The sequence below is a fragment of the Lissotriton helveticus genome, chromosome 1_1 (genome assembly GCF_964261635.1).
Source record: "Lissotriton helveticus chromosome 1_1, aLisHel1.1, whole genome shotgun sequence".
In the NCBI taxonomy this organism is placed as follows: Eukaryota; Metazoa; Chordata; class Amphibia; order Caudata; family Salamandridae; genus Lissotriton; species Lissotriton helveticus.
The window spans coordinates 818,191,164-818,206,266 of NC_136057.1; positions in this window are offsets into that span (position 1 = coordinate 818,191,164).

Sequence of the window (15,103 nt, forward strand, 5' to 3'; positions counted from 1 at the left end):
TCTCACTTGCCATCGTCCCGCGCATCGGAAGAACAACCACTGGCGGGAGATCCTTCTCCCACCTTGCCGCCAAGACATGAAACACCCTCCCACTGAGCCTACGACAGACCCAAGACCTGCTGACCTTCAGGAGGATACTAAAGACCTGGCTGTTCGATCAGTAGCGGCCCCCACCTCCCCCCAGCACCTTGAGACCCTTGTGGGTATGTAGTGCGCTTAACAAATGACTGATTGATTGACATTCCAGGTTTCAGGAAATATTAGGAGGAGTACATGTTGACTCACCAAAGGGTTTGGTGCGCAGGACAGAAGGGTTACGTCCTGTGCCATGGTGCTAGTGTGTTGAGGATGGAATCATCCCATCCCCTGCACACAACCACCAAAATGTATTTTTTGTTTTTGAGCATCGGTAGCTTGGGGAGAGCTTCCCCCAACCTCCTGAGGCATTTTTTTCCAGTGTACTTACGATCGCGCAAGGTGCGCCGACATTGAGACAATTGCCAGATTTCACTTTCACTGCTTTGGTGCTCACGGGGCTATTTCAGCCCCCTCGGGCACCAAACCACGCAGGAGAAGTATCATTGAAAAGGGTAGAATCTCCCCTTTCCAATGGTCCCCTTCCCTAGTTGATCCCTGCTTTGAGATCACCACAGAAGAACGATCCCAAAGCAGGGATCCACCAATAGACAGTGGGGGAGCAGCCCCTTGGGCAAGGGCCTTTGCTCCCCTCCAAACTTTTATGTGCAATTTTAGTCTTTCTGCCCTCCCTGGGGGGCAGAAATCTCACTAGACACCAGGGATTATAATTTTTTTGTAAAAGAGGGTGGGGGCTGCCCACAATGAGCATGATAATGCCCCAGACTGTAATAATAACAGTCTTTCTGCCCAGCCCCCAGGAGTAGATAGGGATTATTACCTCCAATCTGCCCCCGGGGGGGCAGAAAGCCCACTAGGCACCAGGGATTATTGTATTTCATATCAGAGGGGTGGAGGCAGCCCACAAGGGGCATACCAATGCCCCCACCAACCCAGATCCTACTAACAACAGTCTTTCTGCCTCCCCTGGGGGGGGAAGCCCACTAGGAACCAGAGATTTTTTTCTTTTTGAATGCGTAGGAGTGGGGGCTGCCCAAAATGCTCATGCCAATACCCCCAACTCCCAAACACAAAAGGGACAGTTTTTCTACCCCCCCCCCCCCCCCCCCCCCCTGAGTGGCAGATGGGGGAAATTACCCCGATCTGTCCGCTGGGGGGCAGACTGTCCGCTAGGCACTAGGTACTATTTTCTTTCCTTAGGGGTGTTTCACTCTAGGGGCATGTGTAACATTACATTTATATATATCCTACTTTTAAGAATGCCATGCACCCTGTCTTATGGGCAGTATGCCTATGTAGGGGTGACATATTAATATTTAAAAGGGAATTTTAAGCCCATCAAAAGATGTTGTTTTAACAGGTTCAATTGGCAGTTTAAACCTGCACAGCCAGGCTTCAAATTGCAGGCCACCAGTCATGTTTACACTGCTGCTGTAGTAGATGGCACAATGGGTGCTGCAATCCACTTGACACTGTTAAGGTCCTGGCCCTAGGTTCACTCCGTATCATCAGGGATGTATAGTTAAGGTAAATATTCAAATGAGTTGTATGGCAATGTCATCATATTGAAAGGGGGGTTGTAAAGACGTGTTGCTACAGATTAGCAGGCTTAAAGTGAACAGAGTTATACAGCCATCAGAAACAGTCAAACAGTCAAAAAATCTGGGAGTACCCAACACAAAACATTGTCATTTCCAACAGTTACCACCTCCTTTGAGGAGTTGGGAACTTTGATTTGCGGCTGAAATTGCAGTTACAAACCATAAAACATTGCAGTGAGAATTACAGTTTGGACAAATACGCCCCTTCCAAATTAGAACTTGTTTAGCATTTCTAAACCTACAAAGTAACCATCAACCAAATTGCAAAACGGGTTTAGTACATAGTAAAATCCTATTTGACTGCCACAAACCCTATGATTTAGGCACCCATGAAGTTGACAGTTTGTGAATTGTCACAAACCTTGATATAGTGAGAGAATGATTGCATCAGGTGCAGTTTCGTAAGAAGGCTCTCGGATTTTCTTGTGAATTCTATAAATATTAGAACTGTTATGTTACGTTATGTTATGTTACGATATGCTATGCTGTGTTATGGCATATTGATTTTTGTACTGCCATATAACCCATGAAGTCATCCTGGTCCATAGCAGGTTATGGGACTCGCCTCAATGAGCCTACTTGAAGATCAAGGTCTTCAGCTTCTTGTGGGGTTCAGGAAGCGAAAAGAAGGCCCTAATGTGAAGTGGGAGAACATTCCATGCTTTGGGGGAGGTATGTGATAGACATTAAGTCGACCCACTTTTGCATTCGCGTAATATATGAGCCAGGCCCCCTGGAGAGATGGTGGAATTGCACAGGGCTATTCAGGTAGACTGGGCCTGTTTGTGTAATTTTTTGTATTTCAGAAGCTTGAATTGTATGCAGTGATGAACTGCTGTTGGGGTTGAACGTTTGTTAGGGCTAAAACTTATTAAAACCACTTCCAAATTCAGAAGAAACAAGTCCGACTACATTTATCAGTGTTTTCTTCTCTCCCTTGTTGTTTGTACATTCAGCCATCTTCAACTGGAATTCATCTCCGCCCACATACCCTCCCCAAGCCTCCGCACCTGGTCAAGTGGGTCGTATAACATCATAGATCTTTTCGCTTATGCAATTTCCCTACTTCAAATACAGCTGCATGGCACTTGAAAGAAAACCCACAACACAGAGGACAATTGATGAGCTGTAATTAAAAGACTTTTTACAGGAGGTTGTGGGTGTAAATCTCAGCGGAATTTTTTCTTCTCATCGGGAAATGATCCTATCTTTTGTCAGTAATGTAACGAGCGCCGGTGATGCTTTACTTACCACCAAAACATGCCTCATATTCAGTGCCTTTAAAAAATAACCTTCTCAACATTATATCTGTAAAATACCTTTGTTGAAATTATAACCATCTAGTGTGTATATCCCTGCTCACAACCAGTGTTTCCTCTGTGTCTCAGCTACAAACATCACTACTGTCACCTTAGAGATTAGGTCAACAGATTCAAGGCATTTATTGAATGGAATGAGTTGTAAGGTTGTCAAACAACATAAAATAAAGGAATGTGACCAGCATGCAGGGGGGCTGTATTACAATGAGTGACTTGGCGTCACAACAAGTGTCTGTGCTTCTGCGTCCTGTGATCAGAAAATGTGTAGTGCACTACCTTTCGTTTATACAATCATTAACAATCACTGATCAATTTAAACCAGTGTGCCACACTGGTACGTATGCTGTCTATCACACGAATGTATCATATGTATAAGTAATCAAGAAGGTAAACTTCAATCCAGTGTGCACAGCTCCAAAGATATATATCACCAGGTGTCGTGCCAACCTTCTGTGTGATGTTCTTCATTCATTTATACTCTCTCACCTTTTCAAAAACCAAACATAAGGTTACAGGGAGTAGAAATAACCTTCACCTCTATCTAACCACCAAGTGAACGCACAGTCTCAAGTAAATGACTTCGCCTATCTCAACTATAACCAAGACTTTGTAATAATAAATGTATAAAGAGATATGCAAAAATATTTATTATCATGATAAAAAATGTATAAACTGGTGATATATATCTTTAGAGTTGTGCACACTGGATTCACGTTTAGCTACTTGATTACTTATACCTCTGAGTCCTGGGACACTTAAGTGTCACAGAAGGGTCTGCATAAGCTTGTGCAGTCGTTTCTCGAACAGAGATTATACCGGCAGAGCATGTTGCATCGGCGGGATGTCAAGGGACATTGTCTCATTTGTATGGGAATATGACCACATGCAAATGAAGAAATAATTTGCCTCTACAGCCACAATGTATTACAGACACAGGCACAGAGACAAAGGGTAGCAGTCTGTGCCTGAGCCTTTCAAGTGGTTATGTGCCACAAAGAGGTAGTGCAGTTGGTGCAACCTCCATAGTTGCCCATTAGAAGGGACAAAGGGAGCTCCAGGGGACTCCCCAGGCACCTCCCTGCCCGTGGATGCAGTGACTCGCTGCGCCATCCTGTAAAGGCATCTTTAGTCCCTTTTGAAGCAGGTTGAGTTGACTCCAGTGCATTCAAACAGTCAGTTCATCTTTGACTTACGCAGTCTCTCCATGACAGGCGCACGTCTATGGCAACGCCGGAGACAATGAATTTACTGTAATATGGCAGGGAGTTCCAGTCTGCATTCAGGGCACCCAGTTAAGAGTGTGTCATGGCACCGAGTGAGACATTGTGTCCTATACATAAAGGACCTCATTATGAGTTGCCTCCGACCACCATTCGAAATCTATGCGGTTGGGGAAGCGACTGACCTCCGGTTGGCAGTCCTGAAGCAGCAATTACGATGCGTCCGCACATGGTGTGGGCGCAAAGTCCCATTTCTCTACGGGAGCTTGTGCGGCGGACGGAAACCAGTTACAGCATAAGCTCCCATAGGTAAATGGGAGTTTCTGTAAATCCCTGTCCCTCACAGTGCCTGCAACATGGTGCAGGGATTTACAGGGGGCACAAGTGCCCGCCAGGCCCACAACCGGAGGCCCAAGAGAGAAGAGGGTCTTGCTAGGGGCCCGAAAGTCGCTTTCCGACAGGCTTTCCATGTTGTAAAGCCTGACATGGAAACCAACATCATAATCCCAATGGCAGAAATGCCACCTGGAAGGGATTATGAGAGGTTTCTGACTGGCTGACGGACTCCTTGAGCCCATTGGAAGCCAGTCAGAATAAACGTCAGGTATGGACTCCAACTGCCATCATTAAAATACGGCAGTCGGAGTTCAAACCAAGAATGTAGGTCGGTAAGCCTCCGATGAGCGGTCATAGGCTTAACTACCAACATCCAAATCAGGTCCAATGTGTTACACTAGTGCATGGGCAACATTATCTGGGCTCTTCCATATTTATGGAACCAGTGATGCTGAACAACACTAGTGGCTTGAAAGAGCGTGCTTTTACTTATGTGAGGGGTATTCACTGAGGATGGTGATGGCCCAATGAACCATGGAAGAGTCTTGTTTTGCCTTGGAGCAAACATTTATAGAGACGCGCAATGGTTTGTTTATAAGCTGTCTAAGAAGAAATAGGACTTTTTAAATTGCATAGTGCATCATAACAGGGTCATGTAGCATCCAGGTGCTGCCTTGTCTCTAACATTCTAATAATATTACTACTACTCGGATTTACAGAAGCGGCTAATCACCACTGTGGGAGCTGTCCATAGGGCCGGAATGACAGAATGTTGAGCTGACACCAAGGCTGAACCTGGATCTTCAGCTCTGAAGTTTGCTGCTCTAACCAAAATGTTATACCCTCTTCCTCAACATAACATGACAAGCAGATAATAAAGAGTAACTTTATTGCAGCAAAAACACCTTTCATTTTTCTGACTGCAAACAGGTGGGTGTTCCATGTGCAGAATCACAGAAATTTAATTTATTATTAGAAACGCTGACTGACGTAGAGTAACAATACAATTAGACTTTAAAAAAATCCCTTCGGGAAAACCTTTTAGACTTATATCAAACAGGGGCTTTGGATACATTCTAATGTGCCCACCGCCAGTTGGGCCTCCAGCTAGCCTCCTTTTGCAATAGAAAGGCTGTGCAACTTGCCTCAGTATTGGGCACCAGTTTGAGCACAAGTTGCTATAACCCATTTGCATCTACGAGATTAAGAGGTGCAGAAGTTTCCTATTCAGTGATTGAGAGGGAAACTCTAGTTGTTGGGGCATCAAGCATTTTTAAAAAAAAGTTTTATAAAGCGCAAACTTGAACCGAATCGGGTATCAGAGCGCTTTACATAGCACCAGTTGCATTACATGAGGACACATTCATTTCTGTTAGGCATACGGAGAATACGTGATTTGCCCAGAATCACAGGATGTTAAGCTGTCATTGCCGAGTCTCAAACCCAGTTCCCCAGATTTGAGGTTGACCGCTCTTGCCGTTAGGCCAACTCCTCTCCCCTATTTTAGATTTTATGTGTGGGGTGTTCCTTTTAGAATCAGACCGAACTATAAACCACTTTTTATCTCCTTAAAGGAGGTAGAGGATTAGAGAGGAATGTTACACTGCAGATGTCAAGGTGGATGTTATTCGTTCTAGACTACAATTTTTAGGTCTAATGTCTCAAGAATTGTAGGAATGTTATTGCAGTCTGTTTATCTCGGTTGCCTGTGGCTGAAGAGAGTGAGGGGATTGCAGAGGAATACTAGAAGAGTGAGGTGATTGCAGATTGTGAGAGTAGTGGGATGGCGTTAAGATTTGATGAATGGAAAATAGCCAAAGACAAAGATTTGATGTTGAAAGAAGTTGAAGGGAGAGTGGTTCAAGGTTGGTTCAAGGCAGATGTTTTGAACAAGGAGCTGAAGGACTATTACAAACTGAGGGATGAGTTGAGTTTGATTGAAGAAAAGGTAATGAGAAGGAAATACATTGTTTCACCCAATGGAGTTTGGAGCTGCATTGTTCCTCTAGCCCTTGAGAGACATCCTGGTAGAAACATGACTAAGAGGGGGGTACGTCAGTTATATTGGTGGCCTGAAATAATTTGTGCCATTGAAGAGTTGGTGAAAACATGCCTGGCATGTGGGAATAGTGACGAGACTAAAGTGATTAGACAGCCTCCCTTAGATTCCCCCATGAGGCCGTAGGAAAGGTCAGCTATTGATTTCATTGGTCCTGTGGCTAAACTTGGTGTGGGAAACAAATATATTCTGATTATAGTAGATTATCACACCAAGTGGTTTGTCACAGAAACTTTGGATTCCTACAGAGGATTTTCATGGAGGAAGGAATTTCTAAGACTTTGGTTTCAGATAATGGGGTCCAATTTATTTCCTGAGAGATGACTGTTTATCTTTCCCCGGTGGGCATCATTCATGAAAAAATAGCTTTTTTTAGGCCACAAGCCAATGGATTGGTGGAAAGAGTTAACAGGATAGTTATGGAAAACATTCAGCTCTCATTAGCTAACCAGCTTTCATGGAAGAATGAATTGAGGAAGATGGTGTGGGCACACAGAACAACGCCACATTTGGTGACCTGAGTATCACACTTTGTTTCTCTGAAGGGAAGAGAACCAGGGAGAAAAGAATGTTGTATGGTTGAATAATGCAAAAGATGTGTTTATTGACTGTGAGGGTATCAAAGAAAGAATCTCTGATCTTCAAGATAAAACTAAGAGATACTACAGTTTGACACGGAATGTGAAGAGTCAATGGATACAGAAAGGAGATTGGGTGGTGATAAGGAACGGTGGAATTGTGTGTAAAAGAGAGAGCAAATTTGCTAAACCTCAGTGAGTGAGAAAAGTAAGGCGCAAGTAAGGCACATGTAGTGGTTTTATATGGATCTGCTGAGACCAGGTGTTTGATTTGGCGGGTATGAATCACGATATTTGCTAATTTGCACACTGGTACTATGCCTGAATTTTAAACTTGGAATCTTATTTGTTATTAACGCTGTTTTTAACTGTTTTTAAAATCGGAAATCTTACTTACAGCCTCTCGCTACACCCGCTGTCCTGTCTGCCGGCTCCCCGGTCCACCACGGGTCTTCCCGTTTGATGTGGAGGGAGTGAAGGCGGGACAGGGACATAGTCACGGGTTAGAGGTCGGGGGCGGGTACAACACAGCTGGAGCTCTATTTAGTGGGCTCTAACGGAGACACTCGGTGGATTTGCTGAGACCAGGTGTTTGAATTGGCGGGTATGAATCACGATATTTGCTAATTTGCACGTTGGTACTATGCCTGAATTTTAAACTTGGAATCTTATTTGTTATTAACGCTGTTTTTAACTGTTGTTAAAATCGGAAAGCTTACTTACTGCCTCTCGCTACACCCGCTGTCCTGTCCGCCGACTCCCCCTCCCACCATGGGTCTGCCCATTTGATGTGGAGGGAGTGAAGGCGGGACAGGGACATAGTCATGGGTTAGAGGTCGGGGGCGGGTACAACACGGCTGGAGCTCTATTTAGTCGGCTATGTGTACGTTGCGCAGTGGACGTGCGCAGCAGGCTCGCCGGCGGCGCGCCAAAAGCAAGCCCTTCTGCGCCCGTCCGAGCCCTGCCGGGACCAGGGGCCATGTCCCCTGCCCAAAATTCCAAAGTACATACCTATTCACGTAACGATCTGCTCAGCCTCAGGCCTAAATGCAACTCACACTGTAAGACACTGCTTTTCGAGGACCCACCTTTCCATTTCCCCGAGTGTGAATTCTCCCTCTCCCATTTACTGTTAGGAATAACAGGGGAGAATGGAGGATGCAAGACTGCCACGATTGAGACAAATAAAGATGAAGTCATGCTTTTTAACTTTATCAGTACCAATTGCAGATCGCTTCCCAAACATAAAGAGGACATTTTTAACTTATTAAATGAGCAGAAACCTGATGCGCTGTTTCTAACAGAAACTTGGCTTAATACCAGCTCAGGCCCGGACATCGCCAGAGCCCTACCCCCAAATTACACTCTAGTTAGAAAAGATCGATTGAATCAAAGTGGGGGAGGTATTGGAATAATTTTCAAAAAAGATTTTAAATGCATATGGGAGGAACTTAAAATGGACAATTGTGAAGCTGGACTTTTTAAACTCACCCTCACTCCGCATATCACGTTTACTGGAATCCTGATCTATCGACCACCAGGTGCGGCAGGGGAATGGGTGGCGGCTCTTTCAGAGTTTATCACCCCACCCCTGCTGGAGGCATCCATGTTCTCTATTCTTGGCGACCTCAACCTACATTTAGAGGACCACAATTGCCTATGATTCTCAACCTTCTATCCGATCTAGAAGCACTTAATTCCAACTATGTAATAACGGCCCCACACACAAAGCAGGTCACTTATTAGACCCCATTTTTGCAAACTTTAATAACCTAAGATGTGAGCCCGCACTTCCCATTCCCTGGTCCGACCATTATCTAATTAATTTTGAAATCTGGGTACCAACTACAAAAGACCTGAAAAGAACGGAGGTCTGGATCAGAAACTGGAAAAAGTTGAACATAGACGACCTTAATTCCCAGCTCATACGGTCAAGACCTAATATCACTCCTAATGAGCTCAAAGTCATAGATCATAAAGAAATAAACAAGTGGCTATCTTCAGCCATCCAGACTGCCAGTCCGCTTACGCTGAGTAAACGGAAGTCATGTAACCCACCGGTCCCATGGTTCTCTGAGAAACTGAAGGAAGAAAAAAGCAACTGCAAAATGTTAGAGAGGCAGTGGAGAAGAAATTATGATGTAGCAAGCAAAGAAGTATATAAACAAGCACTAAATGTTTATCACTTGCATTGCAAAATAGCAAATGGGGACTACACTAAGAATACCATCTTAGAGGCACAAAGTAATCCCGGTACTCTTTTTAAAGTCTTGAAAGACTTAGCCGGAGCTGCCCACCAACCTGAACCCCCTATACTATCCACCACACAATGTAATCTCATTGAGGACTACTTTAATGACAAAATATCCAACATTTACTCGAACTTCAATGTAGGTTGGGACTCTAAGTCAACCCCGCCGTCAACTCCAAATCCCAATGAGTCTGACGAGCGGGATAATATCCCTGTGAACCTGCTTACTGTTTGGCAGACATTAGACCCCATTACTTTTACGGAAGTACTTAACAGTATTAAATCAAGCTCACCTCAGGACCCGATACCAGCCCGCATTTTAAAACAGCTTGATCCTTGCATTTTGGACATAGTCAGAACACTCTTAAATACATCTCTAAATGAAGCAGTAGTATCTGAAGAATGGAAGCATACAATGGTAGTGCCTCTGCTTAAAAAGGCGAATGGAGATCCAGAGATCTTCTCCAACTTTCGTCTGATATCGCTTCTACTAATATTCTCCAAAATTCTGGAAAAACATGTAAATAGACAGCTAGCGGATTTTATCAATATAAATAAAGTACTACATCCCTCCCAGTCGGGTTTTAGAGTTGGCCTCTCTACTGAGTCCACCCTACTAGGGGTAACGGAAGCTATCCGTCAAGAACTGGATAGCGGTGGCATGGTGGCACTCATTCTTCTAGATTTGAGTGCCGCTTTCGACACCATTTCCCATAATACCCTGATCCAGACCCTAGAGGACATAGGGGTGAGATGGAAAGCGCTGGAGTGGTTAAAACAATTCCTCCTCCATCGGACATTCCAGGTTTTCTCCCCAAATAATGCCTCCAATATCCTGAACTCCCTTTGTGGAGTTCCACAGGGCTCCATATTGAGTCCGCTACTTTTTAATATTTACATCACCCCTCTGGCAAAAATAGCCGAGGAAATCGGCCTAACAATTTACTCCTATGCGGATGATACACAGTTAGTGTTCTCCCTATCTACACCAGACAAAACCAACATCTCCTCTCTCCGTTCTGGATTACTAAGAATGGCAAACTGGATGGATACCAAGAAATTAAAACTAAATGGGGAAAAAACCGTGCTAATCATCTTTGGAGAACATAAGGAACTCTGGGGACCTACACATTGGCCCACGGAAATGGGCCCCACCCCTGTTGCGGTACAGTCTGCACGCAACCTTGGGGTGATAATCGATGACAAACTGTCCATGCGTGTGCAAACAGCCAAAACAGCCTCACCTGCTTTGCCATTCTTAAATGACTGAGAAAAATCTTGTGGCAACTCCCAGAAGGGGCACAGAGAACAGTAATACAGGCCTTGATTGGCTCAAGACTTGATTATGGGAATATCCTATATCTAGGAGCCAATAAAGAGATCATACATCGACTCCAGATCGTCCAAAATATGGTGGCTAGGCTTCTTCGCCATCATCTTGGGCAAATGAGTGTTGCTGAACATCTAAAAAAGCCACACTGGCTCAAAATAGGCAATAGAGACAAATTTAAAGCACTATGCTACATGTTCAGGATAAACACAGGGGAAGCGCCAGCCTATTTATGTAAGCTGGCACTTAAATACACACCTTGCCGAAACCTTCGCTCACTGCATCAGGCAAAATTTGTTGTCCCCAGGTTTAAACGGGCACGACTGGGCGGCCGCTCCTTCGCCTACCTGGCCCCGATCCTATGGAACTCACTGCCGCTGAAATTACGTCTAGACCCAAGCTACATTAAATACCGGGAAGGCATTAAAACATGGCTATTTAACCAATAAAGTCCGCTTTTATAACCCATCTCATCTGGCTAAACTCGGATCCAAGGCACCGGGAAACCCTCAGGGTAGATGTTGTGCCATACAAATTTAATAAATAATAAATAAATAATAAAATATATGATGGGACTGTGTAAAGTGATCAGACTTCTGTGTGAGGTCAGTGATAATGGGTTAGGCTGATACATGTCGTATTGGTTATAGAGGAAAGTTACTGTTTTATCATTTGTAAGTTCTTTTCTGCTGTCATTTTGCTCTGACAAGAGAAGTGTACACATTGTGTTCCTTCCTTAGGAACATTACGAACAATTCATTATAATTGTATTATCTAATAAGTGTATTAGCTGTTGAAAACTACGTTGCAAAGGGAGATGTGTAGAGTTTACTTCACTAGAATGTAGAACACAGGAAAGAGAATCTGAGGCTGGTGATGTCATTGGGTGGTTGGAAGGCTGAAGGTGAAATAAGTCGAGCAGTTGTATTCCTGGCGAACCTTACAAATTAAAGAAGAAAAAAGAAGATTGCTGTGGCATTTTCTTTACACAAAAGGAGGGACAGAGAGGCAAGACTGACCACTAGCAAGCAAGGAATTTTAAGGATGCTGAAAAAACAAATGAAAAGCAGTGGGTAGAGTTTAAGCCCAATCAGAAGTTTATCTAGTATATACTAAAGTATATACAAGAAGTTGGAAGCTTGACCTTAAAAGGACAACAGGGACTGTATTATATATGTGGCACACTTTCCCTGTTTGTGCTACAGCGCACCTTTCAAAAGGTGCACCTGCTGCAAACAGGGAAAGTGTGCTGCATTATGAAGAATGTGCTGCCTCCATGGCAGCTGCAAAAACAAGCTGCCCCCAAGGAAGCACATTCAAGTGAAACACGGAGCAGCTGCTTCAAAGCCACTCCGTGTTTCACAGTGCAGGCAGCATTCCACCTGTATTTTCAAGAGGGGATAGATCCCCTTGCAGGCAGATGCAGTGAGTGACTGCACTCGCCTGCAGGTAATGTTTGGGGGTTCCATTAGACACCCTTTTCCCCCCAGAGGGCTGCCATTAGGAGGTGCACTGAAAGTGCTCCATATTATTTTGGTGCACTTTTAATGTGCCTCCTAAAGGCATGTTTTCCTTTGCGCCTACATCAGTAATGCGGAGCAGACGCAGACGCAAAGTGATTTGCTAATTTGCATAGGACCATGCCCCATGCAAATGAAGGAATGCCCTCTAATGATAGTACTAGTGTTACATGTGCATCAGCGCTATCAGTATTACTGAAGGGAATACACAAGTGTCTACGGCCCCTTCTGTAAAACCATTGTGCCCCGGGGTGCACAAAATGGGTGCACATGCCTGTTGCACCCCTGGGACACAATATATAATATGGCCCCAGATCAGCATGCACCAACCAGGTCATACAGGCCTTTGCTCAAGTTGTGTTTGCCATAATAGAGTAATTTTACTTGCTATCAGCCCCCTCATTGTCAAAGTAGTTGCTATTAGTACAACTCAGTATCTACATTGGGTTATATTTGGATGCTGTGAGAGGCAGCACATCACATTCATTCCATGTTTTTCAAGAATGAAAGCAAGAGCGTTCTCATTAAGTAAATAACCTTGCGCCAGGGTGTGAAATCTCAATGGTTTTATCTCTGCAGCTCTGCCCTGACAACTAAAGATAACAGATTACATGACCTCAAAATTAATGAAAATGGTGGCAACAGGCATCACAGAATCTTTACAGTAATTCAAGGCCTTATTGATTCTGTAAATTAAGTTTAAATGTGTGTGCAATCTCTAGCAACTCTCTGCTAGCTGGTGAAGTGCTTGCAGTTCCTTCTTTTTCGACTGGGTGTGCATATTTGACAGCATGCTGTTTTCTTCCATACAGTACCCTCTTAGTCACATTCAAATCAATTTTGTGGCTCTGACTATCAAAATTGTTTACTGAGCCAATGTGTTTACATTAAACATGTAATCTTCAACAGAAAACCTTTCTTTATTAAAAGTAGGCAATTTTCAAATTTCCTTCTCAGTGTTTACCGGCTCGCAGGGTGGGCGAGCTGGTGCACACTGAGGCAAATGGAACAACATATGCAATGTGACAGAAATGTGCCAGACAGTGGTCACACTGTGTGGTTGTGAACAGCATATCTCTGACAGACAGGCATGACCAACCTAACTTTGACATTGACCATTATACCTCAATACCTTAATTTTAACCCAATTTGACAGAAATATGATAACCTATCACCACACTGTGGGGCAGATTTATGATAACTGGCGCAACCCCAGGGATGCGCCAGTTATTTTGCGCCGCTGCTCCGCCACCCATGGTGCGCCGTATTTACAATGCGGCGCACCATGGGGCAAAAACGGCACAGATGCGTGACGCATCTGTGCCGTAAAGGTGGCGCATTGCTAGAGTTGCGTCGCAAGCGCGATGCAGCTCCAGCAAAGCTCGGGGGAGCCCTATCTGACCAATGCTGCGTCAAGACCTACGCCTGCTTCAAGCAGGCGCAGGGTTTTGACGCAGCATTTGCCTGAAAGTGACTGAGTGAAATCTTATAGATTTCACTCAGCCACTTTTGCGAGGCGCACCTGCCCCGGAACGCCCACCCTGCGCCAGAACGCCCACAAGTGGCGCAGGGCTTTACAACGTGACGCTTCTGCCTAGATGCGTCATGTTGTAAATGGGTCATAGGGATGCACCACGTTTACGCTGCAGTTGCGTGACGCAAACGTGGCGCATTACCAACATAAATCTGCCCCTGTGTGTTTCCGAACAGGAGCACTTTTCACTACACAAGCATAATAAGCATGTGTTTGGCCTATGCACACCTTTTTATCTGGATGTTGACTGTGGCATGCATCTGCTACAGTGGCATAGCTGGACCTTGTGCAGCCCATGGCAGTCCCTGCATTTGCCACCCGTGGCAGCTGCATGTAAGAGCGGCGGTATGCTGGCAATACCTGCACTTGCCACTCCGTGACGGCATCAGGTAAAAGCCTGTGTGGCTGCCACCCCCATTTGTCGTGCTGCCCTGGGCGGACTGCCCCCGCATCCATCTTGCTATGCCACTGATCTGCTGTATAGGCATATGTGAAATCCTGGTGAACATTGCTGCAGAACCACTTTGCTCTCAACACTTCCTGAATGCTGAATTTCGAAAATAATCCTTAATCCAACAATTGTCAACCAGAGTTTGGTAAGTTACAAAGGTTCTCCATGTTCCAGGTGCAATATGTAAGCCACAGCTTGTACATGCATGGTGTACTACAACCACACATTCTTTCCAAACCAACACTGTAAAGGCGTCACATCCACCAGTGCGGGGCTTTGCTCTGAACATGGTTGTCCACATTAACAATTCTGCTTGATGTTATTTGTCACATCCATCACTGCTTTTATGTATTTAGCATCTCATTGCAAGTAAAGACAATATTAACTAATCTCTCCTCCCAGTGCGAGAAGCAGAAACGTAAAATGGTATAAATACAAGTTTACTTTTCTGCTTCTCGCACTGTGGGAAAGCAGAAGAAGGGTATGCCTGGTTAGAGGCGGGCGGGTCATGGAGGAGTGGCTAGCGCAATGTTATGGGCACTGACTGTCACCATTCATAGCACTCTCCAGGTTCTTCATGTAGGCTGCTGCGCAACCTGCTTGAAGAAAATGGCCTCCCCATAGACGCCTCTAAGGACAGCGTCCTAGCCAATCACAAAACTGCTGTTGCAGCATTGTGATTGGCTTAGGAGAAGAGAGGGAGGTTTCCTGCTTCTGCTTCCTGTGAGCAAAGGGCAGGAGGCACAATGCAAGAGTCCAGCACCAGAGGTAAGTTAAAACATTTTTTTAAATTAAATTAACTCTCCAC